Source organism: Suricata suricatta, chromosome 5, assembly GCF_006229205.1.
Source record: "Suricata suricatta isolate VVHF042 chromosome 5, meerkat_22Aug2017_6uvM2_HiC, whole genome shotgun sequence".
Classification (NCBI taxonomy): domain Eukaryota; kingdom Metazoa; phylum Chordata; class Mammalia; order Carnivora; family Herpestidae; genus Suricata; species Suricata suricatta.
The window spans coordinates 75,303,128-75,328,420 of record NC_043704.1 but is presented as its reverse complement, the minus strand read 5'-3'; the positions used below and the strand labels follow the sequence as shown (position 1 = coordinate 75,328,420).

At 40.8% G+C, this 25,293-nt stretch overlaps 1 protein-coding gene and 1 long non-coding RNA gene across 4 annotated transcripts in view; both read right to left on the bottom strand.

Moving 5' to 3' along the window:
• FGF12 (fibroblast growth factor 12) overlaps positions 1 to 25,293 on the bottom strand; it is a 560,960-nt gene that overhangs the window by 288,892 nt on the left and 246,775 nt on the right. The window lies entirely within an intron of this gene.
• LOC115291884 lies at positions 13,110 to 23,490 on the bottom strand. Its single transcript, XR_003908707.1, has 3 exons — positions 23,176 to 23,490; positions 14,286 to 14,444; positions 13,110 to 13,545 (listed from the first exon to the last, which is right to left on the bottom strand). It is a non-coding gene; the product is annotated as an uncharacterized LOC115291884 (long non-coding RNA).

Here is a 25,293-nt window from a genome sequence, read left to right as displayed (position 1 = left end):
AAGAATCTGAAGTTGTTCCCTTAAATATTTCACATGCTTTTAAATCTCCATGTCTCTGCAAGGGGTACTCCCACCACCAGAAATTACCTCTCCTGTAATTATCTTAACTTAGATGTCACTTGATGTCTTTGAAACTTGCCCAGATTTTATTTGTCCATTTATTAGTCCTCCTTTAAGCCGCCTGGATCATTTTTATACATTTTCATTTATACACTGATATACAGTGGCTTTCCCAACTAGACCATGAATTCCTTTAGGGTAGGAAGTATGCTTAGCTTACCTAACCCCAAACACCTAGAACAATGCTGCTGCTGCTGCTGCTTCTTCTTCTTCTTCTTCTTCTTCTTCTTTTTTTTTTAAAGACTTCACAAATGGACACTGGACTAAAATACCCAAGTTCACTGAAAGAAATGGAGGAAGAAGTCAACTCAGGCTCACCTCTTGGTGAAGCCTAAGACATCTGACTCTTATTTGTAGCAGTCCTCACAGACTAATTTCTAGATCATAAAACATGGGCTTAAGGAGATTATACCCAGTGAAATAAACTGGTTACAAAATGGTTTAGACTTTGGTGTTTGTGGAACTTAATAAATGAGTTAAGATAGAGCAGAATATGTCTAGATTTAAGGAGATACTAGGGTTTTTAAAAAAAATTTTAGAGTTTATTTTTGAGAGAGACTAAGACAATGTGAGTGGGGGAGGGGCAGAGAGAGAGGGAGAGGGAATCCCAAGCAGGCTCCACGCTGCCAGCACAGAGCCCGATGCGGGGCTCGAATTCACAAAACCGCGAGATCATGACCAGAGCTGAAAACGAGTCGGACGCCTAACCGACTGAGTCACCCAGGCGCCCTGAGAAGATAACTCGTGAATGCCATTCTGTAAAACTACTACTAGTGTGTTGTGCCAGAAAATACCATGAAGGAAAAAAAAGGAGGTAAAATGCATTTCAGACACTCTTTGCAGCAAGTACACAAATAAATATCCCCAGGTACAGATATTCCAGATGGCTCCTCCAAAGCCACACACGGATTTTCCAAGGTAATAAAATTATCTCAGCTGCCATATGCTATTTTTGTTAAATAGCCATAGCAATTTTAAGATCAGCTCATTTACAGAGATGTTACTTTGAGAATCAGGCCTTTGTTTGTACAACCATGTTCATAGAAGCATTATTAACAACAGCCAAAAGGTGGAAGCAACCCAAATGTCTATCAAAGGATGAATTAATAGACAAAGTGTGATATACGCATATACTGAAATATTATTAAGACTGAAATATTATGGGAAAATTCTGTCACATGCTACAACATGGATGAAGATTAAGGAGATTATGTCAACTGAAATAAACTGGGCACACAATGGTGAACACTGAATGATTCCTCTAGATGAGGCACCTAGAATAGTGTACCATCTCCTTTCACAGAAACGGAAAGTAGAATGGTGGCTTTCAAGGGCTTGGAGAGGAGGAATGAGAAGTTGTTCAGTAGGTACAGAGTTTTAGTTTTCCAAGTTGGAAAAGTTTCAGAGTTCCACTACACAACAATATGAAAGTACTTAACACTACTGCATGGAACATTTAAAAATGTTAGGGACACCTGGGTGGTTCAATGGGTCAAGCATCTGACTCTTGATTTTGGCTCAGGTCATGATCTCCCTCCCATACCGTGTTGGGCTCTGTGCTGAGATTCTCTCTCTTCTTCTCCCTCTGCCCCTCCCTAGCTCAAACTCTCCTAAAATAAAATTTAAAAACATATAAATAAAAAACGGTAAAGATGGTAAATTTAATGATATGTGTTTTTTACCATTATTAAAAATTTAAGAAAATAAAGAACTAGAACCTTCCTTGAAATGAAATGCCTGAAACAATTTCATTCCACCTTTCGATTTGGTTTTTGATTTCCACGTTCTAAATAGTTACTGTACAATGTACAATTATTTCTCAGAGTAATAAACAAATTGGCTAGAAGGTATTTGACTCATTTATTTAGGTCCTGTTATGTGTAGGTTATGTATTTGGCTCTGGATGAAATGAAGAAAGAAAGAAGGAAAGCATTCTACTCACTGCTATCTTTTAATAGAAAATATTGCCAGGAGGGTAGTGCTGGGTGAGTCTTAGTGAGTACAAGTAAGGAAAGACAAGAAGCATATTGATACAAAATCAAGATATCTGCTTCTATTACCATAACCAAGTAATGTTTGCTATCTGAATTTCTGAGTTTTTCAAACAGTTAGGTCTGTGCCTAATATCAACAATTTCTAAGTCCCACTGAGCACTTCTTTATTTCAAGAGATATTTGAGGTTGCCTGTAATTCCCAAGCCACAATGGAGCCAAACTGTTTTCCCCAAGCACCAAACATTATTTGCAAGAAAACTTGTAAGCCAAAGGAACATAGAAACAGATGATGACATATGAGTTATCTTGAGAACTCCAACACAAAGGAGATCCGGATGGAGAAATTACTTGGATCATTCCAACAAAGGCAAATGCTGCCTTTATCAGCCACAATGAACCTCAGACTTACAGAGAGGCTGGTGGCACCTGTAAGCGGTAAGGTGAAATGCTTCAATTTAAGGTTGGTAGCAGGTTGATTTTCTTAGAAGTCAAAATAGAAAGGAGCTGATTAGATCCTAGCTAAAGGGGAGAAGCAAAATAGCTTTATTCCCTGTTGGTAAAACTATATTAAAAGAAAAAGTGGGAAAGAGAATTTTAAAGGAATATACCACAAGTATGTAATTGTATTTCTTTTATTTTTCTTTAACATTTATTTATTTTTGAGAGACAGAGACAGATCATGAGCAGGAGAGGGGCAGAGAGAGAGACAGACACACAGAATTGGAAGCAGGCTCCAGGCTCTGAGCTAGCCGTCAGCACAGAGCCCAATGTGGGGCTCGAACCCACGAACCATGAGATCATGACCTGAGCCGAAGCCGGACGCTTAACCGACTGAGCCACCCAGGTGCCCCTATACTTGTATTTTGAGTGTGATTATATCTAGAAAAGTGATGAAAATCGAGATGCTGTCTTTATGTATTTACACCATTATTCTATTTCTTAAGATAAAAAATGACAAGGGAAATGTGGTAAATCAGTTCAAAATATATAACCTGATGAATAGAAAAGAGTTGTGATAGAATCATAGAACCCTGGGATTAGAAGTCCAAATTGTCCAACTCTTCATCACGTGACAGGTGTTTCCTGAAAATCTCCACTGACAGATTGTCACAATCTCCTAAGACCTCTCCTCTCTTACTTGAATATGCTCTGCTTTAATACCTCCCTTCCTTAATTTTAACATCTCTGTCACCTCTAAATAGGTTAGCTGGAGTCCTAGCCAATGCCAACTCTACTCATTAAAAAATGACTTCAGAAAATTTTGACTTCATAAAGGCTATAAATTATTTATATATGTGAATTTCAATATATTATTATAAAGTATAACTTAGACAACTTTTTTTTATTAATGAGAAACATTGGTGAAACCTTAGACTTGAAATGTCAAACTGGCCTAACTTGCCCCATCAACTATCAGATAATGGCCTTAATCTCCACCTGGTCATTAAGCAGGAGCGTTGGCATTCTGCCTGACTGTAACCCTCTTCTTCACCTACCCTGAGCACAGCGCCCACACGTTAGCACACGGCCTTGCTCCACTCAATGTTATCCCTGCATTGTCTTGTTGTTGTCTCCTTTCTATTCCCACTTCTAGCTCCCCACGCAAGCCTCCCTCAGTGCCCACCCAGCAGCACCACTGGGATCCCGTCTCCCTGCCTGTGCTCTCTCCCCCTTCGTTACCATTCCTCAATGGACTTATTTCAGCAGCCAACTCTCAATGTTTATAGACACCAGTTATGCTCCAAACACTGCTCTAAATGCTAACAAAGGCACAAAAATTAATAATTATCTTAGCCTTCAAGTAGTTGAGAGTCTAATGGAGATAACAAAACTTAATTGATAATCATGCTACAAAACAAACAACTATGATCTTGCTCGAAGTGCTGTGGGAATCTTCAGATAGAGGAAGAGGTGACAGTAATGCCAAGCCTTAAAAATAAGACACATTCTTGGGGCACCTGGATAACTCAAATTGGTTAAGCATCCAGCTCTTGATTTCAGCTCAGGTCATGATCTCATGATTTGTGAGTTCGAACCATGCATTGGGTTTTGTGTTGACATCGTGGAACCTGCTTGGGGTTCTGTCTCTCTCATTCTCTCTGCCCCTTCCCCCACTTGCTTTCTATCTCTCTCTCAAAATAAATAAAAATAAACTTTAAAAAATAAGACACATTAATATAATTTAAAATGAGCTTTTCTTAGGTCACGTTTTCAAAAGGCAAGACCAGAATTGGTCAGGCACAGTGAGACATGCTCAGTAAATAGAAGGTAAGATGGATTCAACTACTTTATAAGACAAGACAATTTGGGACATGTAAGAGATGTTGTGAAAAGGTAAATATCTAAAAAAAATTTAAGAGCCCAAAAGTATGATATGTACACAAAGAAACATGAAACAATCTTTAAAAAATCAATTACCAAATCAAATTAAAAAAGGAAATGGAATACAGTATTCAGAAAAATGTGAAATGAAGAACTTTATAATTCATATCTGTTATATTGTACATATATACATAAATCAGAATTTATACATGAGATTACATATAGGAAATATGTGCCTCAATTATGTAGGATATATAGGAAATATAAACTTCTATAAGTAGATGTGTCAAGAGCAAATATCAACAGTACTAATTTCTATTTGGGAACTCTATGAAAGATTTACGTTTTCTTCTTTATATTTTTCTGTATTTTCTACATTTTCTATAAGAAGAAAATTTTAAAAGTACAACAAGAAAGTCCTTTCCCCAATACATGTTATTCTTAAAGGAGAAGGACGTGAATGAAGAGGTGATGGTGTGCAAGAAGAGGAGAGGGAACTACACAGAGTGAACCTTGCAAACAAACCAGCGTGAGAATGTGTGGCCCACAGCAGTGGAAGCATTCAGTAAATTACCCAACATGGATCGTTTTGAGAGAGAGAGAGAGAGAGTGAAAGTGAGAGAGAGAGAGAGTGCACACAAGAGGGGGAGGGGCAAAGGGAGAATGGGAGAGAGAGAATCTCAAGCAGGCTCTGAGCTGTCAGCATAGAGCCCAATGCGGGACACAAACTCACAAAACCGTAAGATCATGACCTGAGCCGAAACCAAGAGTCAGATCCCTGACTGAGTCACCCATGTGCCCCACCAGGGGAAAGTTTAATCCTTAGGAGTCTACCATAGCATCCTGCAAAGATCAGTGTGACATCAGAAAATGTATTTTCTTTTTTTTTAATGTTTTTTTTAAGTTTGTTTTTGAGAGAGAGAGAGAGAGAGAGAGAGAGAGAGAGAGAGAGAGAGAGATGGCATGAGCAGGGGACAGAGAGAGAGAGGGAGACATAGAATCTGAAGACAGGCTCCAGGCTCTGAGCTGTCAGCACAAAACCCGATGCCGGGCTTGAACCCACAAACCGCAAGATCATGACCTGAGCCTAATTCAGATACTTAATTGACTGAGCCCCTAAATCCCTCTTCTTTGAAAATAATTTGAGCTTGGAAATTAAAAAAAAACAAAACTGTGCTTAAAATTGTTGTGTGTGTGTGGGAGTCCTCAAACTGAAAGTCATTTACATGATCAATCATCACTATATTTACAGTGAGGCACCCAGAGAATTTTAAGTAATTAAATGGGTCAGAGCTGCATATGAAACACAGGTTTCCAATACCATGGAAATGACTCAACATCCAGAAATATTTCCATAAATATGGTGAAATTAAATGGTAAGCATTTCCCCCATTCTACATAAGCCCTATTTTCCTCAAAGGGTCTTGAGTCATGAAAACAGGGCCAGCCTAAATTCAGCCTCATCCTAGGAACCTCCCAATCCCCCCCCCCCAACATGGAGAATCCTCAAGTCCCTCATGCTTCCCATGAATGGTCTATGTGTTTTATTCTATAAGACCTGAGTAGCACTAATTTTCAATTAACAACATGTTGTCTTACAAATCATTCCGTTTGATCCTCCTAAATATCCTTATAAGAAAATTATATACAGGAAAAACTGAGGATCAAAACGCTGAAGTCATTGGTAAATGAAGGCACTTGAGTCCCGGTCCCCCAGCTGTGTTCTGTGCTCCATACACTCTGCCATGATGGTCTTTATAAAAACCATTGTTCAGAACATGTCTCTGATGTATTTTTATATCCCCAACTGCTTTTTACATGGAAAGCTCAAGAAAGATTTGCTACGTTAAATTGAAAAATGAAAGTTGGACAACTTAAAACTTTGTGGGGGAGGGTGCACTTAATATTTAAGCTGTGCCTTATACATTGTATTAATTAGTTCATACACATGCCCTCTGCATATGAATCCCTGGCCCCCAGGAGAAGCAGGACACATCATGAGATGGTTCTATGTTCCATGTGAGCTGATGTGCTCACAGAGCCCATGAAATGCACTTCTGGGCAGACAGGCGAACAGTTCCTAAGGCCATGGTGTATGTTGCAAGGATCTCAGGCTTTCAAGTCAGACAGACCTGGATTCAACTCCAGACTCTTGTTTCTTTAAGTCTGGGAAAGTTCCTTGATTTCTCAAGTCTTACTATCTTGATCATGAAAAATGGGATAATTCTGTCTCACAGAATTATTCTGAGCAATAAAAGAACACAAGTAAAGAAGTACATGGTTGGAACTAAAAAATATTGACTTTTTCTTTCTATGGTAGGCAGGATCCTAAAATGGCATCTCCAATCCTCTAACATATAATCTGCTCCCCTTGAGCATGAATGGGACTGTGAATAGGATGGATAGTCACTTCCTGGATTATGTTGTGTAAGGTTCCTCCTCAGCAGGAAAGAGAATCTCGTTGGTTTTGAGGAATCCAACTGCCATACTGCAACCTGCCTATGGAGATAGCCATGTAGTATTGTTCTGAGGGAAGCCTGCAAGACCTGAGAAGGTCATGGCTGACAGACAGCAGAAAGAAGGAGCCTCGGTCCTACAGCCTTAAGGAACTGAATTCTGCCAACAACCTGAATGACTTTGGGAAGGGAGCTCCAAGCACCAAATGAGAGCAGCAACACAGTGACTGCAATCTTGTGAGACCCGAGCCGAAAACCCAGCCAAGCTATGCCAAGATTCTTGATCTACTAGGACATAATAAAAACATGTTGTTTTCAGTCGCTAAATGTTTGATGATTTGTTTTGCAGCCCGAGAAAACTATCTTTCCTAAATGAAATGAAGTGGAATGGTCTGTAGAATTCATAAGCTTCCTGAGGATGCCAAATCACTTTAGCAATACGCTGATCACCCACGCAGCTCCTGGGAATTGTACCCTTCAGATCACCAGACATAAGAGAATCCAGCTGCCATCAATCCTCCCATATATCCCACTCGAGGAATTCCTAGAAAGGACATTGATTGATCATTCTTAGATTTGTTCTTTTCTGAGGCAATCTGGGGACCAGTCATTGTGGAGAGAAGGCAAAATCACAAAACTTTAGAGGTAAAAGGATCCTTGGAGATACTCAGGAGTAATCTCATTTTATGGATGGAAACAATGAAGCCAGAAAGAGTCTTCCTTAATGTCTCACATGTGGTCAGTTGTAGGAACATAGCCAGGTTTTGTGTGGCCTGAAGCTTATGCAATTTGGGGAACCCTATTGAAGAATATAGAAAATGATTTATCAAGCAAGTATTTATTTAAAATAAATCAAAAAATAAAATAAAATAAGAAATCAGACCAAATTAACATTTTATTTTTTATTTTTACAAATTCCTTTATTAGCATGCATTATTTTGTAATTTTGTTTTTAAAAATTGTAGACTTTTTTAAATTAAAAAAAATTTTAATAATTTATTGTCAAATTGGTTTAACATATTAAAAAATTACAAATGCCCTCATCATCACAACATCCAGACATAGCTTTAATACCTATTCCTTCTAATTTTTGGCTGTATATGTTCTCATTGCTTCTTCATAACAATTTTGCAATATTTTTAAAGAGAAAATAAATGATTCAGTCTTGCCTCTACCTTGATTTGTGTTTAATTATTAATAGTTAAAAAGTGCCTAAGTCAGCTTCCCTACTCATAATTGTCATGTAAATATTTAGGTATATTGTCAAGTTTGTTTTAAAGACAAACTCTATTTCTATTTCATATAAGCTATATAGTTTGAAAGAATTTTCCACAAGCTAATTTCTCCTCCACTGGAATAAGTTCAATGTGCAGTACAATCTCTGGCTCTCACCTCCGTGTCATGCACCCACCGAGTCAGCTCAGTGGGCAGCGCGAGTATTGGGAGCAAGGATTTACTCGGAAGGGACTGTAAACACACATGATGATCATCCTACGGAATCCAAATTAAATGTATCTGCAACTCAACTTTCTCTTTGTCAGATCCCAAAAATGGCAGAAACAACGTCACTGTCCTTCCACAGGGGTCAAGTGACACAGGAGATGACAGAAAGGGGAAAACCATCAACTTTAACCATTTGTGGTCAAAATTTCTTATTTTTGCAAATTTACAAAACCCTATGAACATGTGAACACATCACAAGGGCCCCTCCCAGGGCCATGGGAGGGTCTGTGCACATGAGGAACCCATGAAGCTGAAGCTTGATTAGCCTCCAATCATCAGTTTTTCCTTCAAAACTGAGAAAAACCAAGCTGGTTTTGTGAAATGAGGAAAATAAGGCATGGAAAGAGTAAATAACTTCCCAAAGTCTTAGAGCAAATCAAGGGTGGAGGTGGAATTGAACCCAGGTAGCTGGAACCCAGCTTTCACAGTTTAAAAAAACTTTTTTTTAATGCTTTTTATTTATTTTTGAGAGACAGAGAGAGACAGCTAGAGCAGGGGAGGGTCAGAGAGAGAGGGAGACACAGAACCGGAAACAGGCTCCAGGCTCTGAGCTAGCTGTCAGCACAGAGCCCGACGCGGGGCTCGAACTCACGAACCGTGAGATCTGACCTGAGCTGAAGCCGGATGCTTAACCGACTGAGCCACCCAGGCGCCCCAAAACTTTTTTTAACATTTATTCATTTTTCAAAGACAGAGTATAAGCAGAGGAGGGGCAGAGAGAGAGCCAGACACAGAATCAGAAGCAGGCTCCAGGCTCTGAGCTGTCAGCACAGAGCCTGACGTAGGGCATAAACTCACGAATCGTGAGATCATGACCTGAGCCGCAGTCGGACACAACTGACTGAGCCACCCATGTGCTCTGCGGCTTTCACACTCTTTACCACCTTGCTGCACATGTACTGCCAGAGAAGCAAGCTCGGGGCTGTGTATGTGTACATATGTATCCATGTGCATGCGTGTGTGCGTGTGTGCGTGTGTGTGTGTGTTTGGTAGAGGGGAAAGGAAGCAAGTGTTCTGTGGTTCAATGTTAATGTAGAGTGGACTTTTGTTGAGTTCTTATTTGTATTACTTGATTTCACTTATAACCTATCGGGGTAGAGAATGGGAAGTGGAGTTGATTTTAGGGACCATGTGTGGCAGTCACTGCTGATCACAAACTAGTTTGACTCCACGGTGACTGGAAAGCCCATCTCTAGGTGTCTCCCTCCAGATTACAGTGGGCTAGTTAGAACCCACATGAGCAGGATATCAAAATTAAGAAGAAAGGGGCACTTGGCTGGCTCAGTCAGAAAAACAGAAGACTCTTGATCTTGGGGTCGTGAGTTCTGACAGAGCCTTGGCCTTCAAGCTTCTTCGAGCTCCCTACTGCTGGGTTTCCACTGTCATAATCATCAGGCTCATGTCCCCTGCTGCCTGCAAGTTTCAGGAAGGCAGTGCACCACTGTGGCCACGTGTTAGGACAGACGAGGTACTGGAAATCAAGTTCTGGTCCCAGGACAGCACTGCTTGGCCAGGGCTCATGGAAATCTCCTGAGCCTTCCTTTTCTCATCCATCTTAGAAGGAACCTTACCCAGCCATGTCCTTAGGTCTTTCCATTAGAAATTCTGGGTTTTTTTTTTTTCTTTTTAAAGGCAAGTTACTCTGAACAGCAAAATAAATTAACTGCTTTTGCTGCCGCAGCATACCAAGCCTTTGTCAAAATAAACATTCCTTCTTGTTCTGTTTGATCTCTGCTGACATGAACTATTTCTGTAGTTTTCCTAGTGCAAACTGATGTTCGATGTGTTACCATGCTAAATCTCCTAATCATGTTTTCTGAGGCATAAATGATAACTAGCATTTGCCTAACTTTTATAATTCCCTCGTATTTGTAAAAAAAATAAAATCTTTTTTTTCCATATTTTATTGTCAACTTGTTTTCCATACAACACCCAGTGCTCGTCCCCTCAAGTGCCCTCCACCATCACCACCACCTGTCTTCCCCCCTCCCCCCTCCCCCTCAACCCTCAGTTCATTCTCAGCATTCAATAGTCTCTCAAGTTCTGCATCCCTCTCTCTCCCCAACTCTCTCTCCCTCCTCCGTTCCCCCCTGGTTCTCCATTCTTTTAAAGAGTATTTTTTAAATGACACAATTTAAGGAAACAACCCACCACAGCTGATGTATCTACTTCTTTCAGTTAGCTCGGGTAGGCCCCAAAGTTTTCTTCTTGCCCCTGCTGAACACCTACTTTCTGCGAGTCTCTATGCTGTGTACTGGGCTTCCAAGGGGAAGACACCATGGCCCCAGGATGAGGTGGTCAAAGCCCTGTCAAGAAGCTGACTCTCAAGGCACCTGGGTGACTCAGTCTGTTAAGCATCTGACTTTGGCTCAGGTCATGATCATCTCACTGTTTTGTGGGTTCAAGCCCCACATTGACTCTGTGCTGAAAGCTCGGAGCCTGGAGCCTCCTTCGGATTCTGTGTCTCACCACCCCGCCCCGTCCTTCCCACACTTACACTCTGCCTTTCTCTCTCAAAAACAAACAAATGTTAAAAAAAAAGTTTACTCTCCTTCTAGATAATGATCCAATATTAACTGATAAGGAGAAACAACTCTCTGGGTTCAAAATGATGCATTGTGTTGTAGTGCGGTGCCAAAGAGAAATACCCTCTTCTGTGACTTGTGGTGCCCCCTTAGATACAGTGGGAGAAAGTCAAAGTACTGAAAATTGGTGGTTCTTAACTGGCCATCCACCTGCCAAGTCACCTGGAGGGGCCTCACTCTCAGATTTCTCATTCAGAAGGTATGAGGGGGTGCTGAGAGCATGTAGGTCTAGTAAGTTCCAGGGGACTGATGTTGCTGATGTGGGTCCCACAGCTGGAGAACCTCTTTTGAAGGAATGAGGATGAACTGAGCTACTTAGTCTGGGATGAGGCTCCAACATGGGGAGGTGTAAAAAGCTCCAGAGGTGGACTGATGTGCAGCTGGGCCAGGAGAACTGCTGGTTCCAATCAGCTGAGGTTACTTTTCCCCAAATAAGTGAACTTACAAGATAAGCTTTTAAGGTTATGTCTGCTTCGGAGTAGCTTGCCTGATTAATGGTTTCATTCCTTGTAGGTTCAAACATGTAGGTAAAGTTATGCTTAGGATGACATTTCCCAGAAAAGACTAGGTTGCAGCCCATAGTTTGTGATGGCTGACTACATATGAGGTGCTTTGTCTCCCAAGATTGTATTGTGTATGAGAAAACACAAAGACATGGACCCACTGCAAACCAGATTGGTGTGGAAGGACACAAAATTACTATGTTAATGTATTCATTCAAAAAAACATTCTTGAGTGAGTCACTCTATACTGTGCTAAGGAGCTCTGTCTGTCTTCTTTAAAAAATGGGAGGTGATAGAGGTTTTCAAGGATGATAGTAATATAATCTGAATTGCATCTTTGCAGTGTGTGTCTTAGATTCATTAAAAGTACCTTGGAGTATGAGATGCTGGAGAAAGGGTCATAGATAAGCAGAGGGAGGAGGAAGAACTCTCTGGAGGAAGGAGGAGGAATGAGCAGCTAATAAGGAGGCTAGTGCCTGGAGAGAGAAGCCAGCAGGGCTGCAAGGATGACAATGAAACCCTGACCATCCCAGGAGCAAGAGCATTAGGAAAGTAGAAAAGTAGTGTTGGTATTAAAAGGCATCTGTGAAATATAAGGCAATTAAAGAGAAAATTGCTTCCTGTATAAAGAACAAGTTGGGTAGCAGCATTGCCCGTTGGCCAGTTCTAAAAAACAAAAAGCCAGTGGAATTTATATATAAAAAAAAAAAAAAAAGCGTGGGAGAATATTTGCTAGTAACTTCCATTCCAAATTGACTTATTTCTTCAGTCTCCCATCATCTGGAAACACTGCTGAATAAAACCTCTCTACTTGGGGTGCCTGGGTGGCTCAGTCAGTTGAGCGTCTGACTCCTGATTTTGGCTCAGGTCATGATTTCACAGGTGTGTGAGTCTCAGCCCAGTGTCGGGTTCTGTGCTGACAGCGCAGAGCCTGTTTGGGGTTCTCTATCCCCCTCTCTATTTGCCTCTCCCCCCCTCTCTTTCTCTCAAAAACAAACATTTAAAAAAACCCTTCTACTTAAAATCGCCAGCTTCCTCAAGCTTCAGGTACTCTCCCTTACTCTTTGCCACTCCCTCGTTCAGTGCCATTGTCTGTCTCTCCTTCTTTCCATTGTCCCTGAATAAATGTATTCTCTGAATTCTATTCTTCTTTGGCAGTTATATCACCTCAATTAACTGGAACAATATTTTCTGTAGTGATGAACCTGTTTTTCTCAAGCTCCTACAAGTATCCTGAGTTTGAGTCTCTCATTTCCAATTGCCTTTTGAACATACTGTCCAGTTATTTCTCAGGTACCTAAAACTGGAGGATGCTATTTTATTCATCTTTCCCCTTCATGAGCTCCCCCATTCTTTTATTTTTTTATTTTTATTTATTTTTCTTAATGCGTACTTATTTTTGAGAGTGCACACATGAGTGGGGAAGGGGCAGAGATAAAGAGAGGGAGAGACAGAATCCCAAGCAGGCTGCACACTGACAGCAGCAGGCACGATGTAGGGCTCAGACTCACGAGCTGTGGGATCATGACCCGAGCCGAGACGAAGAGTGGGCGCCTGTATTCTTTTTAAAAAATCTCAAATGTACTTTGAAACTATCTGTGATTCTAACTAGATATGATTCTCAACTGTGTACTTTCTTCATTACTCTGACATTATAATGACATTTCATGACCTTCTAATTGCACGTCTCTTCCAGATGTTAAAATGACCGAGGACAATGAGTATGCCCTGTCATCTGCATATCTGCCAGCTAAGGCTTGCAAGGATCACTTGTTAAATTGATTTGGGGGGGGAGGTAAAAACTGCTACAAAAAAGGTTTAAGCTTTCCTGAAACCTTTGCAGCCAATCTCGAAGAAGCCATCCTCAGGAAAACAGGAGAACAGATTTGGCTGCCCTTATCAGTCACGAGGAACCAGGGATTCCTGGTCTTTTTTTATTTCCTGATGCCAGTGCAGTCAGTTCACGCATTAAGAAGTCTCCAGCTCCAGCCTAGACGGGTAATAGCCAGAGGAGAGCATCCAGAGAAGGCACAGCGTTATTGCAATAATCAGGTAGATGTCACTAAAGAGGAAAACATTCATGACAAACAGGATTGATCAGAATTCCAGCAAAAGAACCTCATGCTTGACCAGTACGTCATCACAGTGGCGTTTGCAGTATTACTAAGGAAGCCCGTGCGCATCAGCTGCATTTCGGAGCTCCGGGGACACCCAGGCCTCTCTGGCTTTATAAAGCCCTCCAGTTTCAGAAGAATGGAATTTTGGGCTGGAGAGAAACGCCTCCATAGAACTGAGCTAAAACAAAAGAGTGTGGGCCTGGGTGTCATAAAGTGTGGGCAACTGTCCTGGGCCATTTTGTCCTCACCTGCACTGTGAACTATGCAGGTCTAGTCATATGTGTGGATGTTCTTTGCAGTGGGTCTTCCAGAACCACCAACACACAGATAACCAACACAAGATTATTTGCCTTTATCACCTTCTTTTCTTAAGTGTTTTTTAATGTTTATTTTTCTGATAGGAAGCACAAGCAAGGGAGGGGCAGAGAGAGAGGGGGACGGAGGATATGCAGTGGGCTCTGTGCTGAAAGCAGCAAGCCCTCCCTATGCAGTGCTCAGACTCACAAACCTGGTCATGACCTGAGCCGAAGTCAGATGCTCAGCCAACTGAGCCACCCAGGCACCCCCGCCTTTATCACCTTCTTATGGATGAGGGCAATCAGATTCAGATGTTAGGTCTAAGATTCAAGCAAAAATGTAAAGTTACCTGAAGGTTTTTATTGCAATTGAAATTTTGTTGACTTACAGCAGCCCCTTCAGTCCACTGATCCAGCCTTTATTCCCTTCTGTTAATACACATTCTTCTACCACAGTATTCTTTAATGGATTTTAAAGCCTCCACTGATAATTCATTTCAGTATTTATGTCCTGTACAATGTAGAACTTTTACCCGTTCTCAGGGGACCTAAAAGGAACATCAAACTTTTCTCAGTGTAATACAGCTTCCCCTGAAGATCCCTGTTAAGCCACTCTTTAGTCTTTCCTTTGTAGAATCAGAATATTCCCATGTTCTCGGATCATTCACTCAATAAATATATAGGGATTTCCTCATATGTTTTGAGCATTGTGTTAGGCATGGGGATACATAAGTGAGCAAAACCAGATCTGGTTCTTCCTACAACTGAGCTCAGAGTCTAGTGCTGGAAGAGCCAGATGGGAATCAAATAATCATACAAATTAAATGTGAAATTGCATCTGCAAAGAAGGAAAGGCACACAGTTTATACAAGTGTAATACAAGCAGAGGACTGTCAGGGAAATCTTTGCTGAAGAAGTAAATGTTGACCAGAAGTTCAAGGGCTGAGAATAACAGTAACTAAGTAAACTCTTTTTCAAACAAGGGAACAGTATGTAAGAAGATTTTGTGGTGTGGGAGTATAAAGAATAAGAAGAAACTTCTTGATACTGAAAAAAAAATGGTCTTTGTCATAAGAGCAATAGGATACCTACTGAAAGATTTTAAAGAGTTGATGAGATAAAGTGGAAAAAAACGCATTTTGAAAAGTCACTGTGACTGCAGTCATGGAAAATATCAGGTGAAGGGGGCATTTGGTCCCAAGGTGGACTGTTTGGGAGTATTTTGCAGCAGTCTAGGTGAAAGAAATAAGATTAAAGGAGCAACAGTGTAGTGATTACTGATTAGGCAGACGTGGTTCGGGGTGGGAGTTACAGAATGAGTCAACAGTGATCTCTAGGTTTCTAGAATAGAAGGTCAGTCTGAATACCACTCACTGAACAAGGTAATGCTGCCAAAAGACACCAGGGGGAATAAGACCACAAGTTTGAATTTTTATTGAGCTTCAAGATTTTCTTTCACTAACTCTCTTCTCTTACCTAGTTTTTAAGCATCTTTCAATTGTTTTTTTCTTCTGGAATCACTGTATCTTAAAAAGAAAGGGAGCACAAAGATACAGGGCAGTACCTCTTTAAATCTTCCGTTTTGCAGATGGTAAGAGGATTTCAAACATCTGCCACATTTGAAAATCTAACTCTATTTACCCTTTTAATACACGTTAATCACTCAACAAATTGAAAATAAAACCAAATGATGCCTTACTCACCAGCTTCACCACCTAACTTATCAACCCCTATGAGCACCCATTGTGAGGGTGGTAACATTTCTCTGTCCCATAAAATATTATACACTAATTTGATGATTTGATAAAACTTACAGTTTTATTTAATGTATATAGCATTTCTCTCCAAGTTAAATGCAAGCTCACTGATGGTAGTAACCACATCATACCTACCTAACACATTGTAGAAAATGCTCTGGGATAACGTACCTGAGTCCAGGTACAATAAATATCATACATTTCCCAATCCTGACAGTGTTTTGGGGATTGGTAAGGATATAATGGTATAAGGCAAAAGAAAATGTGTTTGGGAAGTTAAATTCTAATGCCAGTATTACTACTTAACTAGCTATGCAAATTAGTTCACTTCCCTGCCTCAATTATTAATCTCTGAAGATTTAGCTCAGTGGGATCCTATACCTTAATGAATAATAACCTGTCAGAGGGGGCACCTGGGTAGCTCAGTTAATTGAGCATCTGACTTCAGCTCAGGTCATGATCTCACATGTCTTGGGTTCAAGGCCCATGTCAGGCTCACTACTGTCCGCACAGGGCTGCTTCATATCCTCTGTTCCACTCTCTGTCTCTCAGCCCCCCATTCCATTCTCACTCTCTCTCTTTCAAAAATAAAAATAAACATTAAAAAAAGAACTTGTCAGAGAAGTTATACCAGCTTTATTTTTAAGTAGATATTAAATAAATAAAGGCATGAATGAATGAGTGAAGCTAATGGGGGATAGAGTGAGTAGAAAGGGGATTAGTCATGTAATCCAGAAACTGGAATCCTAACCCCAGGTTCATCCACTGATTCACTCTCTGATCCTAGGTGAGTCTCTCCCTTCTGTACCTTGGTTCCCTCCCCTACCAAACCTCTCCCAGTGATGCTGCACATTTTTTCTGGCACCTTGTTGTCATAGCCCCAGAGCCAGGGAGCCACAGAAAGAAAACTCCCTATTCCTTTGAGAGTAAAGAGTAGGACGATAGTCTAAGAGCACTGTTCATTACCAGTGTGAAATGACCTCTGCAAATGGCAAATGGCTGCATGCACAGTCCTCCCTCAGATCTGCTCTGTTACTTTCTTTGTGTCCTTGTGCAAGGGACAGCAAGAGAAATTCTACATTTGGAGATGCAGTTCTTTAACAAGTGAGTCCTCAGCGATTCTAAAGCCAGAACCTTGTAAGGCAACGATGGGCAGGTACCAATTACCTCACAAAGAATGCCCTGGGCTTCCAGAAACAACTCCAACCATTACAGAATTTCCCCATTCGTAGTTCAAAGCTCCCCTGTTGTATAAAATTCTATTCCCTAGGTCCCATTAACTCAATACAACTTACTTTTCCTGAGAAAGACAATAAAACATAGCCTTTCCTGCTGAATCGCCTTAACCCCATTAATTGTACATACATTTTAGAAGCCTCATTTCAATATACTGTATTTCACATAGGTCACAATTAGTGTATCATTGAATGGTGCCAAAATAACGCTGCCTGGTAATCAAGATTAGCCCTATGTAAAGAACCTCTAAATCCTACCAGATAGAAAAACAGAAGTCACATGGTCTATCATTCAGCTGAAAGAATGACTTTCATTTGGGAAGAAATATTTTTTCCTTTTTTTCTCTTATTTTCTTTATTTTTTTATTTACAGTTTATTGTCAAGTTGGTTTCCTATAACACCAAGTGCTCTTCCCCACAAGTGCCCTCCTCCATGACCATCAACTCCCCTTCCCCTTTCCCCCTCCCTCTTCAGCCCTCAGTTAATTTCCAGTATTCAAAAGTCTTTCATGATTTGCCTCCCTCCCTCTCCCTAACTCTTTTTCCCCTTTCCTTCCTCATGGTTCTCTGTTAAGTTTCTCCTGTTAGACCTATGAGTACAAACGTAGGGTATCTGTCCTTCTCTGCCTGACTTGTTTCACTTAGCATGACACCCTCGAGGCCCATCCACGTTGCTACAAATGGCCATATTTCATTCTTTCTCATTGCCATGTAATACTCCATTGTGTATATATACCCACATCTTCTTGATCCATCAGGTGATGGACATTTAGGCTCTTTCCATGATTTGGCTATTGTTGACAGTGCTGCTATGAACATTGGGGTACATGTGCCCCTATGCATCAGCACTTCTGTATCCCTTGGGTAGATCCTCAGCAGTGCTATTGCCGGGTTATAGGGGAGTTCTATGGATAGTTTTTTTGAGAAACCTCCACACTGTTTTCCAGAGCGGCTGCACCAGTCTACATTCCCACCAACAATATAGGAGGGTGCCCATCTCTCCACACTCCTGCCAACATCTATCGTCTCTTGATTTGTTCATCTTAGCCTCTCTGACTGGTGTGAGGTGGTATCTCAGTGTGGTTTTGATTTGTATTTCCCTGATGATGAGTGATGCTGAGCATTTCTTCACTGGGTTATTCATTTTTCAGGTGTGGAGTTTGGTGAGTTCCTTGTAGATTTTGGATACTAGCCCTTTATCCCATATGTCATTTGCAACTATCATTTCCCATTCTGTTGGTTGCCTATTAGTTTTCTTGATTATTTCCTTTGCAGTGCAGAAGCTTTTTACCTTGATGAAGTCCCAAGTATTTATTTTTGCTCTTGATTCCCTCACCTGTGGGGATGTGGAAGACTGGATTTTAGAGGAGACTTATTACAGAGAAATCCAGACATTTGCAATAACTTCTATCTTCTTTGTAACATCTGTAAGCATTATAGTTACTCAGGACTAACCTTAACTGAGGCTCTCATTGCTCTCTGCAGCTCTATCACAGTAGCCTTTAAATCCACAGTCATGGTCAGAATGGGATATTCTTTGTTTCTTGTATATAAAACTCTTCCAAAAAAAGTAGATACATAAGATATATATTTTATACAAAGATAAATAACTCGAACCATTGCAGTACAGCAGTGCAGAATAGGTCTGGAAATGTTGATGGTGAGTCTTGAAGGCTTAGCTAAGTAACTTTATCCTGCAAGTTACTGAAGATTTTAAAAAGCAGGTTGCAACATAATCAGCAATCTCCTTTAAGATGTGCAGCTACTAATTTTATTTTGGCTTAATGCTTCAAATAACATTTCACTTAGGACCTGAGTTCAAAATTCATCTCAATATTCTTTGTCAGCTTAGGAAACAAAAATTGTTTTAAATGCCGTTTCTAGCTCAGTATAAGCTACCTTTTGGTGTGGACTTTGCTTTAACCTTCCTGCTCATGTTGAAGGTGTTTGCTTCACACAAAATAAGTCTGGATGAAAACTCCCCCTCTCATGGTAGGTGCTGCTCTATGATGTCCGTGCAAGGCTCTGTCACTTATGGGAATTAGGAGATCAGCAAGCGGAGCAGGTAGCAATGAGAGGGTTCACATATAATTGCTGATAAGCACTGGTACTGAAGGAATGTAATGCTGGCACAAGGCCAGGCAACAGGCTCATCCGGGGACTCACAGATCCATCCTTAAATTCAGGGACCAGAGATTCTTGGAGTCCCAAGAAGTCCCTGTAGTGTCTTTTAAAGCAATAAGATTTTACTAGATCACAGATATTTTTGCATGAACTTTAACGAGCCGATTGTGAGGGAAAATAGAAAAATGACTGTCAATCTGACTGCATCGAGTTCTTTAGCTAAACCCTAGAACTTGGACCAGCATGCCACAGTCCACGTCCCCTCCTATGTTGTTCGGTCTGACCTTGAGAGTTGACCTTGGAAAAGGAGCAAGAGATACGTGATTCAATGTCTTTGAACCTGAACTCACCATCTGCCACACTTCCTTCTCAACTCTTACCTCCCGATGTTTCTCATTCATGTGTTTATTAGGATTATAGGTTTTTACTCAGATACCTTATTTCTTTTTTTTTTTTTTTGGTCTTATTTTCTTTTTCTTTTATCTTTTTTTCCTCTTGGCTTTGTGTCAGCCTGTTTTTGTGTTCAAAATTGATCCTAACATTGTTCCTGGAACTGGATAATGTGACCTTCAGCATTTAGACAAGACTGGAACAAGCAAAAAAAGAGCAAAGTATACTGTCATTCCTCATGTTCTGAGAGCAATTCAAACAAGCCTGTTCCATAATGGTGACAAGATCACCCCAGATTCTGCTTTTGGACACACCATCGCTGGGCCGGGCTTGCCAGGCACGGGAGGCCAGGAATGGTAGGAGAGTGCCACCTTGTGGACTCAGTGGAAAATGCTTCACTCTGCAGGCTGGTCCAGGTTTTCAGTTTAGCTCTCAAAACACGTTTAAGAGGACTGTATTTTAAAATGCTGTGAACACCTTCCAGTCACTGAAGCAAATCCTGAATTTATGAATTCTCTGTCCTAGGTATTCTCTGAGTAGCCGCAGAAATATCTGCACAATGAATCTGTCCGCGGGTAAAATTTAAGGTGAAGGACAATCCTAGCTTCCCTTCTTTAAAGAAAACATTTGGAGCAGTCAGAAAGTCAAAGAAAAAGGAGCACTAATTATGCAGATCACATTCAAACTAAAATTTACATAGTATCTGAGCAGTAAATTCCACCCATGCTTTAACGTAGAGACTAATTACTGCTCTTCCATTAAATCCTCCCTCGGGAAATCTCTCCTTTCCTTGGACCTATCATCCATTTTACAAAAACCAGTCACCTTTTCATATTTAACACAGGCAATTGTGAAAGGAATGGCTTATGGACCATTTACATTGAAATAACCTATAATTTTTTTTAAGTGCATGTTTCTAGAGCCTAACTCCATGCAAATTAAATCAGAATCTTTGGGGCTGGAACCTGGGAACGGGCACTTCCAGTCAGACTCCAGTGGATTCTCCTGCATACTGTGTCCTCCAGGGAAAGACCCCAATTGTTTAATTCTGCTTTTGTTTCCCTCTCCAGAGGGCACATATCTAGAAAAATGTTGCTACGGCCCCATGTCAAAGAAAGCACTGCCTATGTTTTCTACTGGGAATTTCATGGCTTCAGGTCTCCCATTTAGGTCTTTAATTCATTTTGTGTTTGTTTCTGTGTATGGTGCGAGAAAGTGGTCCAGTTACATTCTTTTCATTGAGGCTCTCCAGTTTTCCCAGCACCATTGGTTGAAGAGACAGTCGTTTTTCCCATTGTATATTCTTGTCTCTTTGGTTGTAGATTAATTGACAATAGAAGTGTGGATTTATTTCTGGACTCTATTCTGTTCCCTTGATCTATGGTATATGACTCAGCCATAACAAAAATGAGATCTTGCGATTTGCAACGACACGGATGGACCTTGTTGGTATGATATTAAGTGAGGTAAGTCAGCCAGAGAAAGACAAATACCATAGGATTTCAGTCGCATGTAAAATTTAAGAAATAAAACAATTGAACAACTAGGAAAAAAGAGACCAACAAAAATCAAACTCTTAAATATAGGGAACTGGTGGTTGCCAAAGGGCAAGGTAAGTGGGGCGATGGGAAAAATAGATAAGGGGTTTAAGAGTACACTTCTCTTGATGAGTGCTGAAAAATGTACAGAACTGGACCATTAAATTGTACCCCTGAGACTAATATAACACTGTATGTTAATTATATTTGAAAAAATAAAATTAAAATATAAATTCCCCCAACACTCTCTGCATTTGATCCAGAAGTTAAGTAATTTAAGAAGTGATCTGCCCTTGTTCCTGCATATTAGACTATTAGTAGTTTTTCACAGCCCAACTTCCGGGAACAGTCCAGGAAGCTCTCCAATGTCTGAGGAAATTTAAACAGATGCTTTCTCCGCTGAGGTCCAGTAACATCCTTATACATGTTGTAAAGGAGTCATTAAAAATTTTTTTTTAATTTTCATGATTATTTATTTTTGAGAGAGAGAGACAGAATCTGAAGCAGGCTCCAGGCTCTGAGCTGTCTGCACAGAGCCTGACACGGAGCTCAAACTCATGATCCATGAGATCATGATCTGAACCCAAGTTGGATGCACAACTGACTGAGTCACCCAGGAGCCCCATAAAGGAGTCATTTTATTCCACCTTCACACCCTAGCTTGTCAGAGATCTGTGTTTTCCCTGAGCCACCCCAGAAGGTGAGGAGGAACCCACTCATCTCTTTAGGGGACCCCACAACATGACCTGCATCAGCATATTGCATATGACAAGATCTAAAGAGTTCATCCCAAGCTTGGAATCCTCTGGCTAAGAACAATTAGCCAAGCAGGAAGATTGACAGCAGGGTCACTAGGAAGCAGCCTCCTACCCATCTTAAAAGCAGCAGATGAATTACCCTCAGCGGAACAGAGCCGGTCCCCTCCTGCCCACTCAGGCACTGACACTGCAGTTACCCAGACACACCAATCATGTTGCAACGGCTCGGCTCTCTGCAGTGCCCCAGGAATCCTGAGCGACAATGGAGACAGGCATCTGTTCCCCAGCCTAGCAATTGTGTCATTAAACAAATCGCTCCATAACATCAGAAGAGGCATTCTTTGTGACAGCCAAGTGATATAATTTGTCTTGATTCCAGACATTGGAGGCATCTGTCTGGAATCCGTGCAACTCATTTGATATTGCAGGCTTATCTACAGAAAAGCGAGACCATAGCCAGACACTGAACAGAAGTATAAACATTAAGTGACTACTTAAAGAGCCATAGTTTGGCCTTTTTGGCACACACGTGTGGAAACTTTTTCTCAACTCTTTTGCTTTATACAAAATGAAAACCACGGCTTGTTACCGTCTAGACAAAACTGCTTTCAGAATAGGCAGATCAGTCGGGCCTGAACTACTGGAACATAACAATAGTTCCATGTTAAACACAGAGTTCATTTGGTTCAACATGTCTGTTTCTAATAGTGAGGCCTCAAAGAAATAGTAAATTCAGCAAATGCAGAGCGGGCACCAACTCATGTAATGAGCCATTAGGTGCTATGGAATCAAAGGAAGGAGGCATGTATCTCATTGGGTAATTCAGGGATGGTCTGATAGAGTCGGTCAAGTCCTATGAAGGCCTAAAAGGATGCAGAGTCTAGGGAGATAAGACAGGACACAGCGCAAACAGCAGCCAATAAGCAGAACCATTCCTTCCTTTCTACCTACCCCCACTTTCTTTCTAGTGAGGTCAGCACCCACACATATAACCCATCCAACACCAGCTTTCAGATGACGGGCGTCCTCACCTTCAATGATCTCTCCCTGCACACACACCCCCAAGCAACCCACTTCCATGTCATATTCGGGCCTATACCACCTCTGAATCCTCAACTCAAACGCCCAACTCCGACTCCTGCCCGCTCATCCTTCTAGTACTTCCTTCCATCATTCCTCAACAATTCCTCAGTCTTCTTGAGATTCACAATCCACTGTTCCCACTCTCCACCATCACATGTCCTACCTTTTCACAACTGGCACACTTCTACTTATCTTTGCCATCTTTGGTTAACCAAAACTGTTTTTCCAGCAATAATCCTGTCCCAGAGGTGCTCTTCTTGCTATATATTCTTTTGTAACACTCTGGATTTCTCCCGTCTTCAACCTAACCAACCTTCAGGACAACTGTTTATGTTTTGCCTTCCCCAGGAGAGAAAATGGGAACCAAGAGAACAGAAATCATTGCATTTCTTACCTGTTGCTTTAAACCTACACAGCTTGGCAAATGGATGCTTAAACCACTTGTTGAATCAATAAACAAAATGATGAAGCCTAATGTGGCCACAGCATAGAGAAGGCTTGGGGCAGCAGGGGAAATTCAGGCTAGAAAGTCAGGGTTGGAGCCATTTTCCAGAGCTCTTAAGCATGCGGACAAATTGTTTTGTTTTTTGTCTAGGTAATAAGAAAACAGGGGGGGGGGGTCTTTAAGATTAAGAGGTTCCTCCAAATATTCATTTTTCTCAATAACTATTACAGTTGATTATTAAAAACATTTATACATTTATTGCAGGCAATTTGAAAAATGTAATGAAGTAGAAAAAAGAAAAATAACACATTTCTACAGTACTGCTATTAGATTTTTTTCCTAGCCATTTTCTAGACATCTGTTTTACACAGTGGGGGTAATGTGATGCAGTCCAGCTTGGACAGGAGTTTGTTTCTACTCAACATTGTAAACTAAGAACTTTTTTCTTATTATTTAAAAACTTTCATAAGCTTCATTCAATGGCTATTTAATATTCAATCAAATTACTATATTATTTTTTACTTACTATTTCTAAAAAATTATTTTATAGCTTTATTGAAACATGATATAGTCACATGCATAAATCTTATCCCCTCTGCTCTATGAAATTTGCAAATGTCTACTCCCACATAATTACTACTCAGAACAAGTACTTAGTATTAACAGCACCCAAAAGCCTCCCAGATGTCCTTTTATAGGCAATACCCTCCAAAGGTATTTTTCTGACTTACAGCACCATAAATGACTTTTGCCTGTTTCTGAACTTCATAGACTTTATTGCTAACTTCTTTGGCTCAATATTACATCTACAAGATTCATCCATACTGTTGTATATAGCTGTGCTGCATTAATTTTTCACTACTTTAAAGTATTTTTTAAGTCTATTTATTCTGAGAGCAGGGGCATACACATGTGAGTGGGGGAGAAACAGAGAGATGGGCAGAGAGAAAATTCCAAGCAGGCTCCACACTGTCAGCGCAGAGCCCAATGCGGGGCTCAAACCCACAAACAGTGAGATCATGATCTGAGCCGAAACCAAGAGTTGGACATTTAATTGAGTCACCCAAGCACCCCATAAAGTAGGTTTTATATAAATATACCACACCATGTTTACCTATTCCAGGTTGATGAACACATGGTGTATTTCCAGGTTGTGACTATCACAAGTAAGTTCCTATGATTATCTACATTTTATTCAGCCTAAAACACATCTTAGTGAAAGGGTTGTAGACATCTACAAACATTGTGGAAGGCAAGTTGTTTTTTCCTGAATGTGCCTCATCCAGTTATTTTGCATTGGGTAAATAAAGCAGTTTCTGGGGCTTCTGGGTGGCTTAGTTGGTTAAGCGTCATAATCTCAGAGCTGAGGTTATTATCTCAAAGTTCACAAGTTCAAGCCCCATGTCCAGCACAGAGCCTGGAGCCTGCTTCAGTCTGTGTCTCCCTCTCTCTCTGCCCTTCCCCAGCTCATGCTCTGTCTCTCTCTCAAAAAACAAATTTAAAAATATAAGTAACTACAGCATTTTCTGATGTTAGGGGTGGATGACTGGTTCTAAATCAATTTCTGCTTATCTGTTCTTTACCTCTAGCGCCAAATTCATGTGTTAGTGAGGAACACCCAAATACAAAAGGAAACATCCACCTATAAAAAAGGCAGTGGTGGTGGTGGAGTGGAAGTCACCATACATACCAGAATGGCCATCCACACACAGACATTAACAGTCCAAAGTAAATATGCATTTTACCCAAGTTACAGCACCTTGACACTATGCCGGTCTCTGGAGGTTCTATACTTTGCTTCTCAGCTATATGCACAGGTTCAGGAACAAGAAAAACCGTGATTTGAATCTTGGTTCAGGGCGCCTGGGTGGCTCAGTCGGTTGAGCATCTGACTTCGACTCATGTCATGATCTCACGGTTCTTGGGTTCAAGCCCTGCATTGGACTCTGTGCTGACAGCCTGGAGTCTGCTTCAGAGTCTATCTCCCTGCCCCTCCCCCATTCACATTCTTTCTCTTTCTCCATCAAAAATAATCATTTAAGAAGTTTTTGAATCTTAGTTCAATTC